This window comes from Triticum dicoccoides, chromosome 5A (assembly GCF_002162155.2).
Source record: "Triticum dicoccoides isolate Atlit2015 ecotype Zavitan chromosome 5A, WEW_v2.0, whole genome shotgun sequence".
NCBI classification, from domain to species: domain Eukaryota; kingdom Viridiplantae; phylum Streptophyta; class Magnoliopsida; order Poales; family Poaceae; genus Triticum; species Triticum dicoccoides.
Window position 1 is genome coordinate 209,137,918 of NC_041388.1, and position 17,751 is coordinate 209,155,668.

Consider the following 17,751-nt stretch of genomic DNA (forward strand, 5'->3'; position numbering starts at 1 on the left):
TCCTAGTGATCCTTTAGAACAATATTTGCTAGACCATGAAAATGATATGTTTATGAATGAAAGAAGGGAAATAGATGAAGTATTCTTTAAATAGGAACCTATTCTGAAACACAATTTGACTGTTGAAATCCTAGGGGGTCCTCCTCCACCCAAGGGTGATCTCGTGTTTGAGCTTAAACTGTTGCCTGATACTCTTAAATATGCTTATCTTGAGGAGAAAAAGATATATCATGTTATTATTAGTGCTAACCTTTCAGAGCATGAGGAAGAGAGATTATTGAAAACTCTGAAGAAGCACCGTGCTGCTATTGGGTATACTCTTGATGATCTTAAGGGCATTAGTCCCACTCTATGTCAACATAAAATAAATTTGGAAGAAGATGCTAAACCAGTTCGTGATCATCAATGACATCTGAATCCTAAAATGAAAGAGGTGGTAAGAAAGGAAATACTAAAGCTCCTTGAGGCAGGTATAATCTATCCCATTGCTGATAGTCAGTGGGTAAGTCCTGTCCATTGTGTCCCTAAGAAGGGAGGTATTACTGTCGTTCCTAATGATAAAGATGAATTGATTCCTCAAAGAATTATTATAGGTTATAGGATGGTAATTGATTTCCACAAATTAAATAAGGCCACTAAAAAGGATAATTACCCCTTACCTTTTATTGATCAAATGCTAGAAAGATTATCCAAACATACACATTTTTGCTTTCTAGATGGTTATTCTGGTTTCTCTCAAATACCTGTGTCAGCCAAGGATCAATCAAAGACTACATTTACTTGCCCTTTTGGTACTTTTTCTTATAGATGTATGCCTTTTGGTTTATGTAATGCACCTGCTACCTCTCAAAGATGCATGATGGCTATATTCTCTAACTTTTGTGAAAAGATTTGTGAGGTTTTCATGGACGATTTCTCCATCTATGGATCTTCTTTTGATGATTGCTTGGGCAACCTTGATCGAGTTTTGCAGAGATGTGAAGAAACTAATCTTGTCTTGAGTTGGGAAAAGTGCCACTTTATGGTTAATGAAGGTATTGTCTTGGGGCATAAAGTTTTTGAAAGAGGTATTGAAGTTGATAAAGCCAAGGTCGATGCTATTGAAAAGATGCCATGTCCCAAGGACATTAAAGGTATAAGAAGTTTCCTTGGTCACGCCGGATTTTATAGGAGGTTCATTAAGGACTTCTCAAAAATTTCTCGGCCTCTGACTAATTTATTACAAAAAGATATACCATTTGTCTTTGATGATGATTGTGTAGAAGCATTTGAAATACTTAAGAAAGCATTGATCTCTGCACCTATTGTTCAGCCACCTGATTGGAATTTACCCTTTAAAATTATGTGTGATGCTAGTGATTATGCTGTAGGTGCTGCTCTAGGACAAAGAGTTGATAAGAAATTAAATGTTATTCAATATGCTAGTAAAACCCTAGACAAAGCTCAAAGAAATTATGCTACTACTGAAAAAGAATTCTTAGCAATTGTATTTGATTGTGATAAGTTCAGACCTTATATTGTTGATTCTAAAGTAACTATTCACACTGATCGTGCCGCTATTAAATATCTTATGGAAAAGAAAGATGCTAAACCTAGACTTATTAGATGGGTTCTCTTGCTACAAGAATTTGATTTACATATTGTTGATAGAAAGGGAGCGGAGAACCCCGTTGCAGACAACTTGTCTAGGTTAGAAAATGTGCTTGATGACCCACTACCTATTGATGATAGCTTTCCTGATGAGCAATTAAATGTCATAAATGCTTCTCATACTGCTCCATGGTATGCTGATTATGCTAATTATATTGTTGCTAAATTTATACCACCTAGTTTCACATACCAGCAAAAGAAAAAGTTCTTTTATGATCTGAGACATTACTTTTGGGATGACCCACATCTTTATAAAGAAGGAGTAGATGGTGTTATTAGACGTTGTGTACCTGAGCATGAACAGGAACAGATCCTATGCAAGTGTCACTCCGAAGCTTATGGAGGGCACCATGCTGGAGATAGATCTGCACATAAGGTATTGCAATCTGGTTTTTATTGGCCTACTCTCTTCAAGGATGCCCGTAAGTTTGTCTTGTCTTGTGATGAATGTCAAAGAATTGGTAATATTAGTAGACGTCAAGAAATGCCTATGAACTATTCACTCGTTATTGAACCATTTGATGTTTGGGGCTTTGACTATATGGGACCTTTTCCATCCTCTAATGGGTATACACGTATTTTAGTTGCTGTTGATTACGTTACTAAGTGAGTAGAAGTTATTCCAACTAGTAGTGCTGATCATAACACCTCTATTAAGATGCTTAAAGAAGTTATTTTCCCGAGGTTTGGAGTCTCGAGATACTTAATGACCGATGGTGGTTCACATTTTATTCATGGTGCCTTTCGTAAAATGCTTGCTAAGTATGATGTTAATCATAGAATTGCATCTCCTTATCACCCTCAGTCTAGTGGTCAAGTAGAATTGAGTAATAGAGAGCTCAAATTAATTTTGCAAAAGATTGTCAATAGGTCTAGAAAGAATTGGTCCAAGAAACTTGATGATGCATTATGGGCCTATATAACTGCATATAAAAATCCTATGGGTATGTCTCCGTATAAAATGGTTTATGGAAAAGCATGTCACTTACCTCTCGAACTAGAACACAAGGCATATTGGGCTATTAAAGAGCTCAATTATGATTTTAAACTTGCCGGTGAGAAGAGGTTATTTGATATTAGCTCACTCGATGAATGGAGAAACCAAGCCTACGAAAATGCCAAATTATTTAAAGAAAAAGTTCAAAGATGGCATGATAAAAGGATACAAAAGCGTGAGTTTAATGTAGGTGATTATGTATTGCTATACAACTCTCGTTTAAGATTTTTTGCAGGAAAACTTCTCTCTAAATGTGAAGGTCTTTACGTTATCGAGGAGGTCTATCGTTCCGGTGCCATAAAAATCAACAACTTTGAAGGTACAAATACGAAGGTGGTGAACGGTCAAAGAATCAAACATTATACCTTAGGTAATCCCATAAATGTTGAAACCAATGTTATTGAAACCGTAACCCCGGAGGAATACATAAGGGACACTTTCCGTAACGTTTCAGACGCCGAAAAAGGAGTAGGTATGTGGTACGGTAAGTAAACCGACTCCAAAACAGTTTTTAAGGCAATATTTCTCCATTTTGCAATATTTAGAAAACTAGAAAAATAAGAAGCAGCCCGGGAAGGACACGAGGGCTCCACGAGGGTGGAGGGCGCGCCCTACCCCCCTGGGCGCGCCCCCTACCTCGTGGGCACCTCGTGTGCTTTCCGGGCTCCGTTTTCTTACACGTTACGTATTTTGGTTAGTAAAAATTCATTATATAATCTCCCGGAGGTTTTGACCCCAGTATCACGCAAATATCTCTTACCCTTGTTTTGAGCTGTCCTACTGAAGACAGAGCAACATGTCGTCCCAGGATTCGGAAGGGGAAATCTATGTGGCTGATTACCTTGCAGATCCTAAGGTCTATGGGGATGTGGAGCATTGTGGTTGGACTACGGAGGAAGAAGAGGACTATGAACCCAAGGGAAAGGAGGAGACGAGCTCAAATGAAGATGAAGTCCCACTACCTCAACCTGGGGACATGCATGTGGAGTTGAAAAAGTCAAGCCTCCCGGATAGAGTAAAGAAACCTAAGATCGAGTTTATCCCTTTTCGCCTCTTGTAGGAAAACAAGCAGGAACTATGCAAAAAAATACAGCCTGGAAGAGGAGATCGATGACCTAAGGGACCAAAATTCTGTCCTCAAGTGCAAATTAAGGGAGAAGCCTATGCCATCAACGAAGCCAGCACCTTCTCCACCAACAAAGAAGAATTGAGTATTTGGTATGGGCACTCCCCTTGGCAACTGCCAAGCTTGGGGGAGTGCCCCGGTATCGTATCACCATCACTTTTATCTTTACCGTTTTTCTTAGTTCGATCCTTTTGGTAATATCTTGATCTAGTAGAATAAAAGCTTTTAGTATGATCTAGTTGTGAGTTTTGCTTTATGATCCTTCTTTGTAATCGAGTCCGTGAGCTATATATAATAAAGATTAGTGTTGAGTCAAGGGCTTTATTATTTTGCCATGATCCTAAGTGAATAAAAGAGAAGAGAAAGAAATAAAAAGAAACAAAGAGATCATATGGATCCTATGGAGAGTAATGAGCTCACATAGAAAAAGTATGATGAATAAAAGTTGTTGAGAGTTGACAAACATATTTTTGGTCATCGTTGTAATTAATAGGAAGTAATAAAGAATGAGAGGTCTTAACATATAAATATACTATCTTGGACATCTATTATGACTGTGAGCACTCATTAAAATATGACATGCTAAAGAGTTGACGTTGGACAAGGAAAACAACGTAATGGGTTATGTTTTCTTACATTTGAGATAAATTATATTGTCATGGATCATCCAACATGGTTGAGCTTGCCTTTCCCTCTCATGCTAGCCAAATTCATAGCACCAAGCAGAGATACTACTTGTGCTTCCAAATACCCTTAAACCAGTTTTGCCATGAGAGTCCACCATACCTACCTATGGATTGAGTAAGATCCTCCAAGTAAGTTGTCATCGCTGCAAAGCAATAAAAATTGCTCTCTAAATATGTATGACTTATTAGTGTGGGAGAAAATAAGCTTTATACGATCGTGTGATATGGAAGAAATAAAAGCGACAGACTGCATAATAAAGGTCCATATCACAAGTGGAAATATAAAGTGATGTTCTTTCGCATTAAGATTTTGTGCATCCAACCATAAAAGCGCATGACAACCTCTGCTTCCCTCTGCGAAGGGCCTATCTTTTACTTTTATCTCCTACCTTGCATAAGAGTCATGGTGATCTTCATCCTTCCTTTTTACATTTTATCCATTGGCAAGCACAGTATGTTGGAAAGATCCTGGTATATATGGCTAATTAGATGTGAGTTTTCATGAACTATTATTGTTGACATTACCCTTGAGGTAAAACGTTGGGAGGCAAAACTATAAGCCCCTATCTTTCTCTGTGTCCGATTAAAACTCCATACCCATAAGTATTGCGTGAGTGTCAGCAATTGTGAAAGACTATATGATAGTTGAGTATGTGGACTTGCTGAAAAGCTCTTATGTTGACTCTTTCATATGTTATGATAAATTGCAATTGCTCCAATGACTGAGATTATAGTTTGTTAGTTTTCAATGAAGTTTATGATTCATACTTGAAATTGTGATTGAATTATTACTCTAGCATAAGAAATTATATGACAAGAATTATATAAGTTGCTGTTCTAATAATGATCATGATGCCCTCATGTTCGTATTTTATTTTTATCGACACCTATATCTCTAAACATGTGGACATATTTTTCGATTTTGGCTTTCGCTTGAGGACAGGCGAGGTCTAATCTTGGGGGAGTTGATACGTCCATTTTGCATCATGCTTTTATATTGATATTTATTGCATTATGGTCTGTTATTACACATTATGTCACAATAATTATGCCTATTCTCTCTTATTTTACAAGGTTTCCATCAAGAGGGAGAATGCCGGCAGCTGGGATTCTGGGCTGGAAAAGGAGAAAATATTAGAGACCTATTCTGCACAGCTCCAAAAGTCCTGAAACTTCACGGAAGACGTTTTCCGAATATATAAAAAATACCGAGCGCAAGAAGTTCACCAGGGGGCCACACCCTGCCCACGAGGGTGGGGGGCGCGCCCTACCCCCTACCTCGTGAGCCCCCTGGTGGCCCTCCGATGACCATCTTCTGCTATATGAGGTCTTTCGATGAGAAAAAAAAATCATAAGCCATCTTCTCGAACAAAACTCCACCGCCACGAGGCGGAACCTTGGCAGAACCAATCTAGGGCTCTGGCGGACCTGTTCTGCCGGGGAAACTTCCCTCCGGGAGGGGGAAATCATCGCCATCGTCATCACCAACGCTCTCTCATCGGGAGAGGGCAATCTCCATCAACATCTTCACAAGCACCATCTCCTCTCAAAACCCTAGTTCATCTCTTGTATCCAATTCTTGTCTCCAAGTCCGGGATTGGTACCTGTGGGTTGCTAGTAGTGTTAATTACTCCTTGTAGTTGATGCTAGTTGGTTTATTTGGTGGAAGATCATATGTTCAGATCCTTTATGCATATTAATACCCCTCTGATTATGAACATGAATATGCTTTGTGAGTAGTTACGTTTGTTCCTGAGGACATGGGAGAAGTCTTGCTATTAGTAGTCATGTGAATTTGGTCTTCGTTCGATATTTTGATGAGGTGTATGTTGTCATCCCTCTAGTGGTGTCATGTGAACGTCGACTACATGACACTTCACCATTGTTTGGGCCTAGAGGAAGGCATTGGGAAGTAATAAGTAGATGATGGGTTGCTAGAGTGACAGAAGCTTAAACCCTAGTTTATGCGTTGCTTCGTAAGGGGCAGATTTGGATCCATATGTTTCATGCTATGGTTAGGTTTACCTTAATACTTTTGTTGTAGTTGCGAATGCTTGCAATAGAGGTTAATCATAAGTGGGATCCTTGTCCAAGTAAGGACAGTACCCAAGCACTGGTCCACCCACATATCAGATTATCAAAGTACCGAACACGAATCATATGAGCGTGATGAAAACTAGCTTGACGATATTCCCATGTGTCCTCGGGAGCGCTTTTCTCTATATAAGAGTTTGTCCAGGCTTGTCCTTTGCTACAAAAAGGATTGGGCCACCTTGCTGCACTTTATTTACTTTTTTTACTTGTTGGTCGTTACATATTATCCAATCACAAAACTATCTGTTACCACTTATTTCAGTACTTGCAGAGAATACCTTGCTGGAAACCGCTTATCATTTCCTTCTGCTCCTCGTTGGGTTCGACATTCTTACTTATCGAAAGGACTAGATAGATCCCCTATACTTGTGGGTCATCAGTGCCCATGCTATGCCTTCCGGGAATAGTGCCACACTTATAACCGTCAGTAAATTTTGAGCATGCGTCCCATCACAATTTTTTTAGAAAAACAGGGAGGCCGCGTCCCGTCACATTCCAAATTGCAAACTTGTCGACACTGATCATGTAACGCCCTCGATGCGGCTATATCTCCTACGTGTCGAAGCACGACTTAGAGGCATAACCGCATTGAAAGCAATGTCGCAAGTGAGGTAATCTTCACACAACCCATGTAATACATAAGGGAAAGAGATACATAGTTGGCTTACACTCTCTACTTCACACAATTACATGAATAAACCAAATATCCGCGAAAGAAGAACTAGAGCTACAAGAATTCCCACCTATAAAACTCCCGAACCTTTCCGGTTATGCAATCAGGTGTTGGGGATACAGGGGAAGCATAATATCTCACCCAAATCTAGCAAATCCTACATCCAGCTGTATCCATCCTTCAACACATAACCGAGAAAAACTTCAGAAATCATCTACCTCAACCTTCAAAAAGCATCCGTTATATGAGTTATGGCAATACTCCCGAACTCCCGCCCTAGTACTGGGTGGCGTCGAGGTTATCTCACCAACTACTGCATAAAAGAGATTTTCGATGTTGGCGAAACTCAGGTATTCCAGAATCTCAACGATAAAATTGTGACGACAACACCTCGGTGCTCAACTCCCTGGGACACTGCCACAACCCCTAAATGACAGGAGGCACCAAGAACAATATTCTTGTCACAAATCGATCGGAACGATTCCAAGATACCCGCGTGATTCTAAATTTTTTTAGTGAAATTTGAGAAGAGAAGAGTCAAAACTCTACGTCAGGATGCCTTACCAGAGCGATGAAGGGACTGGGGAGTAAAAAGAATTCCTAAACTCTCCGATATATATAATCCTAAATGACTCAAAACATTTTTTGCTAGACTCAACAACGCCAACGATTCGATCAAGCAGGGGGCTCCTAAGGTCGGGGAAGGCTCTGATTACCAACTTGTAATGCCCTCAATGCGGCTATATCTCCTACGTGTCGAAGCACGACTTAGAGGCATAACCACATTGAAAGGAATGCCGCAAGTAAGGTAATCTTCACAACAACCCATGTAAATAGATAAAAGGGGAAAAGGTACATAGTTGGCTTACACTCGCCACGTCACACAAATACATGAATAACATTACAATCATCCAATACACTCATGGTCCGACTACGGTACCAAAATAAAGATCAACCCCCACATGCGACAAAGTCCCCGATCGCCCCAACTGGGCACCACTACTGATCATCTGGGAAAGACACATAGTAACGACGAGAGTCTTCAACGAACTCCCACTTGAGCTCAAGCACATCGTCTGGAACGGTATCATCGGTCCCTGCATCTGGTTTTGGAAGTAAACTGTGAGTCATGGGGACTCAACAATCTCGCACCCTCGCGATCAAGACTATTTAAGCTTATAGGTAAGGCAAGGTAATATGTGGAGCTGCAGCAAGCGACTAGCATATATGGTGGCTATCCTGTTCGCAAAAGAGAGCGAGAAGAGAAGGCAAAGCACGAACGAAGAACTATGATCAAGAAGTGATCCTATAGCATGCTACGTCAAGCATTACTCCAACACCGTGTTCACTTCCCGGACTCCGCCGAGAAGAGACCATCACGGTAACACACGCGGTTGATTCATTTTAATTAAGTTAAGTTTCATGTTATCTACAACCGGACATTAACAAATTCCCATCTGCCCATAACCACGGGCACGGCTTTCGAAAGTTCAAATCCCTGCAGGGGAGTCCCAACTTAGCCCATCACAAGCTCTCACGGTCAACGAAGGATATTCCTTCTCCCGAGACATTCCGATCAGACTCGGCATCCCGGTTTTACAAGACATCCTCGACAATGGTAAACAAGTCTAGCAACACCGCCCGAATGTGCCGACAAATCCCGTTAGGAGCTGCACATATCTCATTCTCAGGGCACACTCTGATAAGCAATCCGTACAACTAAAACCAGCCCTCGAGTTTCCCCGAGGTGGTGCTGCAAGGGGCTCTAGTTTGGACCAACACTTAGAGGAGCACTGGCCCGAGGGGGGGGGGGTTTAAATAAAGATGACCCTCGGGCTCTGGAAACCCAAGGGAAAAAGAGGCTAGGTGGCAAATGGTAAAACCAAGGTTGGGCATTGCTGGAGGAGTTTATTCAAGGCGAACTGTCAAGGGGTTCCCATTATGACCCAATCGCGTAAGGAACGCAAAATCCGGGAACATAACACCGATATAACGGAAACTAGGGCGACAAGAGTGGAACAAAACACTAGGCAAAAGGCCGAGCCTTCCACCCTTTACCAAGTATATAGGTGCATTAAGATAACAAGATAATGTAGTGATATCCCAATAATAAATAATGTTCCAAGAAGGAACGATCTCCAAACTTCACCTGCAACTAGCAACGCTATAAGAGGGGCTGAGCAAAGCGGTAACATAGCCAATCAACGGTTTGCTAGGACATGGTGGGTTAGAGGTTTGACATGGAAATTTGGGAGGCATGATAAGCAAGTGGTAGGCATCGTAGCATAGGCATAGCAAAAGAGCGAGCATCTAGCAAGCAAAGATAGAAGTGATTTCGAGGGTATGATCATCTTGCCTGCAAAGTTGTCAGAGTTGACTTGATCCTCGTAAGCGAACTCAACGGGCTCCTCGATAGTGAACTTGTCTCCCGGCTCTACCCAAACAGGACAAACAAGCAAAAGGAACACAATCAACCATGTGCAATGCTCAAACAACATGATGCAAACATGGTATGCTATGCGGGACGCGATATGTGATGCATATGCAAGATTTGACAAGGAATGATTGAACCTGGCCTCAACATGGAAATCCAAGAGTGCCACTGGAAAGGTGAGGTGAGTTCGGTTGAAATTGATATAAAGATCACCGGAATCGGATGCACGGTTTGGAAATGGCAAGCAAAACAAATATGGCATCGGTCTGCGATAAACAACAAGTGACCAACTAAATGCATCAAGATAAATATGCTACAGCACTCAAACATGACAACAAAATACATGGCAGTGATCCACTCATGATGCTTGACAAAAGATGAACACTGGGCTACGGCTAATTCATCCATTAACAGGTTCAAACAAGCATGGAAAAAATGCAAATGATAACATGTTTCAGACTTGGTGAAATTAATCCAAGTCTGGAATTTAACATCAAGAAGCACACTTTAGAGCATGAAAACTACATGCTACAGGAACTTAACATGGCAAAGCAAGGCATGGAATGAAGATACTCACAGCACTTAACAAAAGTCCCTTAGTGACCTTGAGCCAAAAGGGAACAGAAAATACAATTGCAAGCATGTGAACATGGCAAAAACACAATCAGATTACAGACTTAGTAAAAAACTGGAGCATGCAAATCAGTTAACGAGTAGGCATGTTCACGAGCTCGATGCACTCACTACAGAGCATGGAATGACAATATAAGCATACACCCATCAAGAATACATGTCCTAGAAGCTAGACATGGCAAGAACAACAACATAGCATGCACGGATCAATAGCAACATCCTCGGCAAAATCGCTAACAAGTCAACAATCTGCCAGGATTCACGAAATAGCAAAAGTAGAGCTCGATTGACTCAAGCTAGGTTGCTCCATAAATACAAAAAATACATGGATGGATAGAGGACCACAATGTTAACAAATCATTCTTACTGATTATCCTCAAAAGAGGCACGGATCAGTAGGAAACAACATGAACATATGGCATAATGACAAAATCAGGACAAGGACTTGAGAAATTCTAAGTCCCTGAAATCAGCATTACCGAATACGCTACTTTGCAAGCTTGTGCTAGTCACCACAAATATCACAAAAATACATGGTAAGCACCTCTATAAAGATGGCATGGCATATAACAAAACTCATGTAGAGCTCAGGAGCATAGCATGCACACATTAATCATGGCAAAAATGAAAAATATCTATATGATGAAACAGATCTGGCAAATATATCACATAGCCCTCTTCCAACAGCATTTCGGGCATCAAGATGAGCTCAAATGAAAATGATGCAATGAGATGAAATGATGTACTCTTTGAGACGAACATTTTGATATGCTACATGCACAAATCGGAGCTACAGATGCAGAGATACGACATGCCAAAGTTTGCAAAATAATTAGGGTTTTCGGGGAAGAAGTCAACCGCTAGGTATTTCCAGATCTGAGATCCGGCCGGAGTTACTGATCACACACGGATGCTGAGGCTCGCCGGGGACGAAGAACGTGGCGGCCGGAGTTGGGGTCGTCGCCGGAGTGCGGCCGGAGTAGGGGAACGAGGTGGGGCGGCGCGTGGCGGTGGTTGGCGGTGGCCGGAGTGGCGCGAGCTCGGCGGACGGCGGCGAGCTCCACCGGAGATGAGCGGCGAGCTCCGCCGGAGACGAGCGGCGAGCTCCGCCAGAGACGAGCGGCAGCGGGCCGGACTTGAGGCGGAGCGGGGCGAAGGGCGACGCGGGCGCGCTCCTGGCGGCGCGGAGGGAGGAACTGGGCGACGGCAGCGCGCGGGCCGGGAGGGACCGATCCGGGCTCTCTGGGCCGGAGGAGAGAAAGGAACGGCGGGGACACGAGCGGATTTTTTTAGGGTTTGTAACGAGGAGATCTGGGATTTCGGAGGAGGGGCTAGTTTTATAGGTAGAGGGAGCTAGGAAGCTCCAAATGAGGTGCGGTTTTCGGTCACGCGATCGTGATCGAACGAACGAGACGATGGAGAGGGTTTAGGTGGGGTTTGGGCCAAATTGGAGGGGTGTTGGTCTGCAACACAAACGAGGCTTTGTCGGTCCCTCGGTTAGCCGTTGGAGTATCAAACGAAGTCCAAATGGTACGAAACTTGACAGGCGGTGTACCGGTAGTAAACCAAGGCCGCATGACAAGTCTCGGTCCAATCTGGAAATGTTTAACCCCCACACATGAAAATAGGTAGAAAGGGGCACCGGAGGAGATAAGAGCGCCGGAATGCAAAACGGACAATGGGGAAAAAGCTCGGATGCATGAGACGAACATGTATGCACATGCAATGCACATGATGACATGATATAAGATGCATGACAAAGGCAACAACACATGGAGGCAAAAACCCGAACCCGAGGAAAATAAAATAACTTAGGCCGGAAACGGCAAGAGTTGAGATACATATAAGGTAAATTACACCCGGGGTGTTACAACACTCCACCACTACGAAAGGATCTCGTCCCGAGATCTAGGACTGGAAAAACATCGGGTACTCAGAACAGAGGTGATCCTTGCGTTCCCAGATGGCTTCACGGTCGGAATGGTGTGACCACTTGACTTTGAGGAATTTGATTGACTTATTGCGAGTCTTGCATTCAGTCTATTCAAGAATAGCAACGGGGTGCTCACGATAAGAAAGGTCTTCTTGGAGATCAATGTCTTCGAAGTTGACCGTGCGATCAGGAGTCTTGAAGCACTTGCGGAGCTGAGAGACATGGAATACGGCGTGCACGTTTGCAAATTGGAGGGAAGCTCGAGTTGATAGGCGAGATCGCCTCTCTTGCTGACGATCTTGAAAGGACCCACGTATCTAGGGGAAAGCTTCCCTTTGATACCGAAGCGACAAGTACCTTTCATTGGAGAGACGCGGAGGTAAACATGGTCTCCGATCTCGAAAGCCAAATCACGATGCTTACTATCATAGTAGCTCTTCTGGCGCGATTGCGCTGCTTTGAGGTTATCACGAATGATTTTGCACATTTCCTCTGCCTCTGTGATCAAGTCATTTCCAAGAAGTTGACGTTCACCGGTCTCTGACCAGTTAAGAGGAGTACGACACTTCCTGCCATAGAGAATTTCAAATGGGGCCTTGCCCGAACTCGCTTGAAAGCTGTTGTTGTAGGAGAACTCGACATATGGAAGACAATCTTCCCACTTCATACCGAAGGAGATAACACAAGCCCTGAGCATATCTTCAAGAATCTGATTGACACGCTCGACTTGACCGCTAGTTTGAGGATGAAAAGCTGTGCTGAAACGGATGTTGGTGCCCATGGCCTTCTGAAAAGAATCCCAAAACTTGGAGGTAAAGATGTTGCCACGGTCTGAAGAGATCAACTGCGGAATACTGTGCAGAGATACAATCCGAGAGGTATATAGCTCCGCCAATTGAGCTGCAGTGATAGACTCTTTGATAGGCAGAAAGTGAGCCACTTTAGTGAGTTTGTCGATGACAACGAATATAGCATCATTGCCATGCTTGGACTTTGGAAATCCCGTCACGAAGTCCATATCAATGTGGTCAAACTTCCATTCTGGAATGGCAAGAGGTTGGAGGAGACCAGCTGGTCGTTGGTGTTCTGCCTTCACTCTTCTGCAGACATCACATTCATTCACGAACTGAGCAATCTCGCGCTTCATTCGAGTCCACCAATAAGCCTGCTTTGAGGTCCTGGTACATCTTCATACTCCCAGGGTGGATGGAGAGGAGAGAATTGTGAGCCTTGTTCATAATGACTTTACGAAGGTCACCTTTAGGCACAACAATGCGATCCTCGAAGAAGAGAGTATCCTTGTCATCAAGGCGATAACACTTGTACTTGGGTTGACTCTTGGCAATCCCAATCTTCACCTTCTTCACCATAGCATCAAGAAGTTGAGCCTCGCAAATCTGATCTTCCAAAGTAGGAGAGACTTGAAGGTTGGCGAGGAAACCTTGAGGAACAACTTGCAGATTGAGTTTGCGGAAAGCTTCACAAAGCTCGGGTTGGTAAGGCTTGAGAATCAGACTGTTGCAGTAAGCCTTCCTGCTCAATGCGTCAGCAATTACATTGGCCTTGCCTGGAGTATATTCGATGCTCGGATTATACTCTTGAATCATTTTGACCCAGCGAGTCTGCCTGAGGTTGAGATTAGGCTGCGTGAAGATGTACTTGAGACTCTTGTGGTCAGTGAAGATGTCCACTTTTCTTCCCAATAAGAGATGTCTCCAAGTCAAAAGAGCATGCACAACTGCCTCCAACTCAAGGTCATGAGTGGGGTAGTTCTTCTCGTTGGGCTTCAACTGGCGAGAGGTATAAGCCACAACTTTCTTCTCTTGCATCAACACTGCAGCAAGACCTTGAAGAGAGGCATCGCAGAAGACCTCGAACGGTTTGGATTCATCAGGAGGAGTCAGAACTGGAGCAGTGACTAATTTCTCTTTCAAAGTGTTGAAAGCGATGTCACATTCCGGAGACCAAACGTACTTCACGTGCTTTTGGAGAAGGTTGGAAAGCGGCTTCGCGATCTTTGAAAAGTTCTCAACGAACCTTCGACAGTAGCTTGTGAGACCAAGGAAGCTGTGGAGTTGCTTCACGTTCTGAGGTGGTTCCCAATTCACAATTGCAGACACCCTCTCAAGATTCACCGCTATGCCCTTGGCAGAGATGATATGCCCAAGATAGAGAACCTCATCGAGCCAAAACTCGCACTTTGAGAACTTGGCGTAGAACTGATGTTCTCTGAGCTTATCTAGCACCAAATGCAAGTGCTTGGCATGATCTTCCTTGTTCTTCGAAAAGACCAGAATGTCATCGAGGTAGACCAAGACGAAGTCATTTGTGTAGGCGTTGAAGATGAAGTTCATCATGCGAGAGAAAGTTGGAGGAGCGTTGACGAGGCCAAAAGACATGACAGTGTATTCATATGAACCATAGCTTGTTCTGAAAGCCGTCTTGGGGATATCTTGCTCACGAATTCGGATCTGGTGATAGCCCATACGGAGTCAAGCTTGGAGAATACTTGAGCACCTTTGAGTTGTTCAAACAGCTCATTGATGTTGGGAAGTGGGTACTTGTTCTTTATAGTCTTCTTGTTCAATGGACGGTAGTCAACACAAAGCCGGTCCGTTCCATCCTTCTTCTTCACAAAAAGAACTCCACAACCCCATGGAGAAGAACTTGGTCGGATGAGACCCATTCGCTCTTGAATATCGAGTTGCTTCTTCAGCTCTTTCAACTCTTCAGGTCCAAGCTTGTAAGGACGTTTGCAAACAGGTTTCGTGCCAGGCTCAAGATCGATGACGAATTCAACTGGCCGGTGCGGGGGCATTCCTTGAAGCTCTTCTGGAAAGACGTCTTGATATTCGCAAATGACTGGAATTTGAGAGATGGCATCCAGTTCACCCTTCTCATTGAGAGAAAACAGACGGATGGTATCATCCCTTGCGGCAAAGAAAATTACATCCTCAGACGAATTAGTCAATTGAATCTGCCTGGCAGCACAATCAAGCTTAGCCTTGTGCTTAGAAAGCCAATCCATTCCGAGAATAAGATCAATATCCGAGTCACCAAGAACATTTGGAGAAGACAAGAACTTATAGTCACCCAATGTGATTGAAACATCCGGAACGCATACTCGAGACGTCATTTGACGGGCCGGAGAGATAGTAGCCAACGGTTTTGGCAACACTTGAGTAACAAAATCATGCTTAGATGCAAAAGGTATCAAGATGAAACAATGTGATGCACCAGTGTCAAAAAGAACTCTTGCAGGAATATCATTAACAGGAAGGTTACCCATGATGACATCTGACGAGTCCTCTACCTGAGCTGCATTCACCATGTTGACCTTGGCGTACTTGGGGTTATGCTTGACCATAGCTGTACTTGCCGATCTCACCGGAAGAGGAGGAGGGAGACGCCTCTGATTGAAGCATTTGTTGGCATAGTGACCCTTCTGTTGGCACTTGTTGCACGTGACCTCCAAGAGCGGATGGTGATACGGAGCACTTGATCTTGGAGCTTGAGACGAAGTCTTGTTCTGAAAGCCAGGGTTGGGTGGGTGGGAAGATCCACTGCCTCCTTCACTCTTCTGTTGATAAGGCTGATAGAACGGAGGAGGAGGAAGCCAATACTTCTGCTGCTTAGCCACTTGAGTTGAGGAAGAAGGAGTAGCATCTCTGACTCGCTTCTTGGAAGCATCGCACTTCAGTTGAGTAGTCTCTTGCTTCATTGCCATGTTGTAAAACTCATCGTACCTCTTGGGCTCAAAGAGGACGACAACTAGCTGGATTTCTTCTCTGAGACCACCCCTGAACTGGTATATCATGCTCTTCTCGTCAGGGACGTCCTGCTTAGAAAAACGGGCGAGCTTCTGAAACATCTTGTTGTACTCGTAAACAGACATAGAGCCTTGCTTCAGGTTGCGGAATTCCTCACGCTTGCTCTCAACCACACTCTGAGGAATATGATGAGCTTTGAAGTCTTGATGGAATTCATCCCAGGTAATCACACGGCCTCCTCTGGAATCTTTGTACTGCTGAAACCATTCTGCAGCTTGGTCTTTGAGTTGGAAGGAGGCGAACTTGACAAAGTCCTCGGGCCTGACGTTACTGCACTCGAAATGCTTGCATATGTCCACGAGCCAATCATCAGCGTCTGTTGCCTCAACACAATTGCTGAAGGTATTTGGCTGGTTAGCAAGGAACATGTTGAGTGTAGCAAAGTGATTCTGATTGTTGCCTTGGCCCTGGTTCCCTTGATTGCGCTCTTGAAGAAGTTGCATGATCAGCTGCGTGTTTGCATTGGTAGTGGCCATAACAGCTTGCCATGCCTCCGGAGGTGGAGGTGGTGGTGGCGGATCAGGATTCGGAGTCGTGCGCGTGGGAGGAGCCATCCTAAAGAGGTTGACATCCATTAGCACAATGACAGGCAAATATTGAAGCTGAATCAAACAGGTTGAATGTAACGCCCTCGATGCGGCTATATCTACCACGTGTCGAAGCACGACTTAGAGGCATAACCGCATTGAAAGCAATGTCGCAAGTGAGGTAATCTTCACACAACCCATGTAATACATAAGGGAAAGAGATACATAGTTGGCTTACAATCGCCACTTCACACAAATACATGAATAAAGCATTACAACATCCAATACAATCAAGGTCCGACTACGGAACCAAAATAAAAGAAGAACCCCAAAAGCGACAAGGTCCCCGATCGACCCCAACTGGGCTCCACTAGTGATCGACTAGAACGGAACAACGCAAAGGACAAGATCTTCATCGAGCTCCTCCTTGAGCTTGGTTGCGTCACCTGCACGGACTCATCGGCACCTGCAAGCTGGTTTTGGAAGTATCTGTGAGCCACGGGGACTCAGCAATCTCGCACCCTCGCCATCAAGACTATTTAAGCTTATGGGTAAGGTAAAGGTATGAGGTGGAGCTGCAGCAAGCGACTAGCATATATGGTGGCTAACATACGCAAATGAGAGCGAGAAGAGAAGGCAAAGCACGGTCGATAAAAGTATGATCAAGAAGTGATCCTAAACAACCTACGTCAAGCATAACTCCAACACCGTGTTCACTTCCCGGACTCCGCCGGAAAGAGACCATCACGGTTACACACGCAGTTGATTCATTTTAATTAAGGTCAACTTCAGGTTTTCTACAACCGAACATTAACAAATTCCCATCTGCCCATAACTACGGGCACGACTTTCGAAAGTTCAAATCCCTGCAGGGGTGTCCCAACTTAGCCTATCACAAGCTCTCACGGTCAACGAAGGAATAGACCTCCTCCCGAGACATTCCGATCAGACTCGGTATCCCGGTTCTACAAGACATCCTCGACAATGGTAAAACAACTCCAGCAAGACCACCTGATGCGCCGACATCCCGATAGGAGCTGCACATATCTCGTTCTCAGGGCAACACCGGATAAGCAATCCGTACAACTAAAACCAGCCCTCGAGTTTCCCTGAGGTGGCGCTACAAGGGGCTCTAGTTTGGACCAACACTTAGACAAGCACTAGCCCC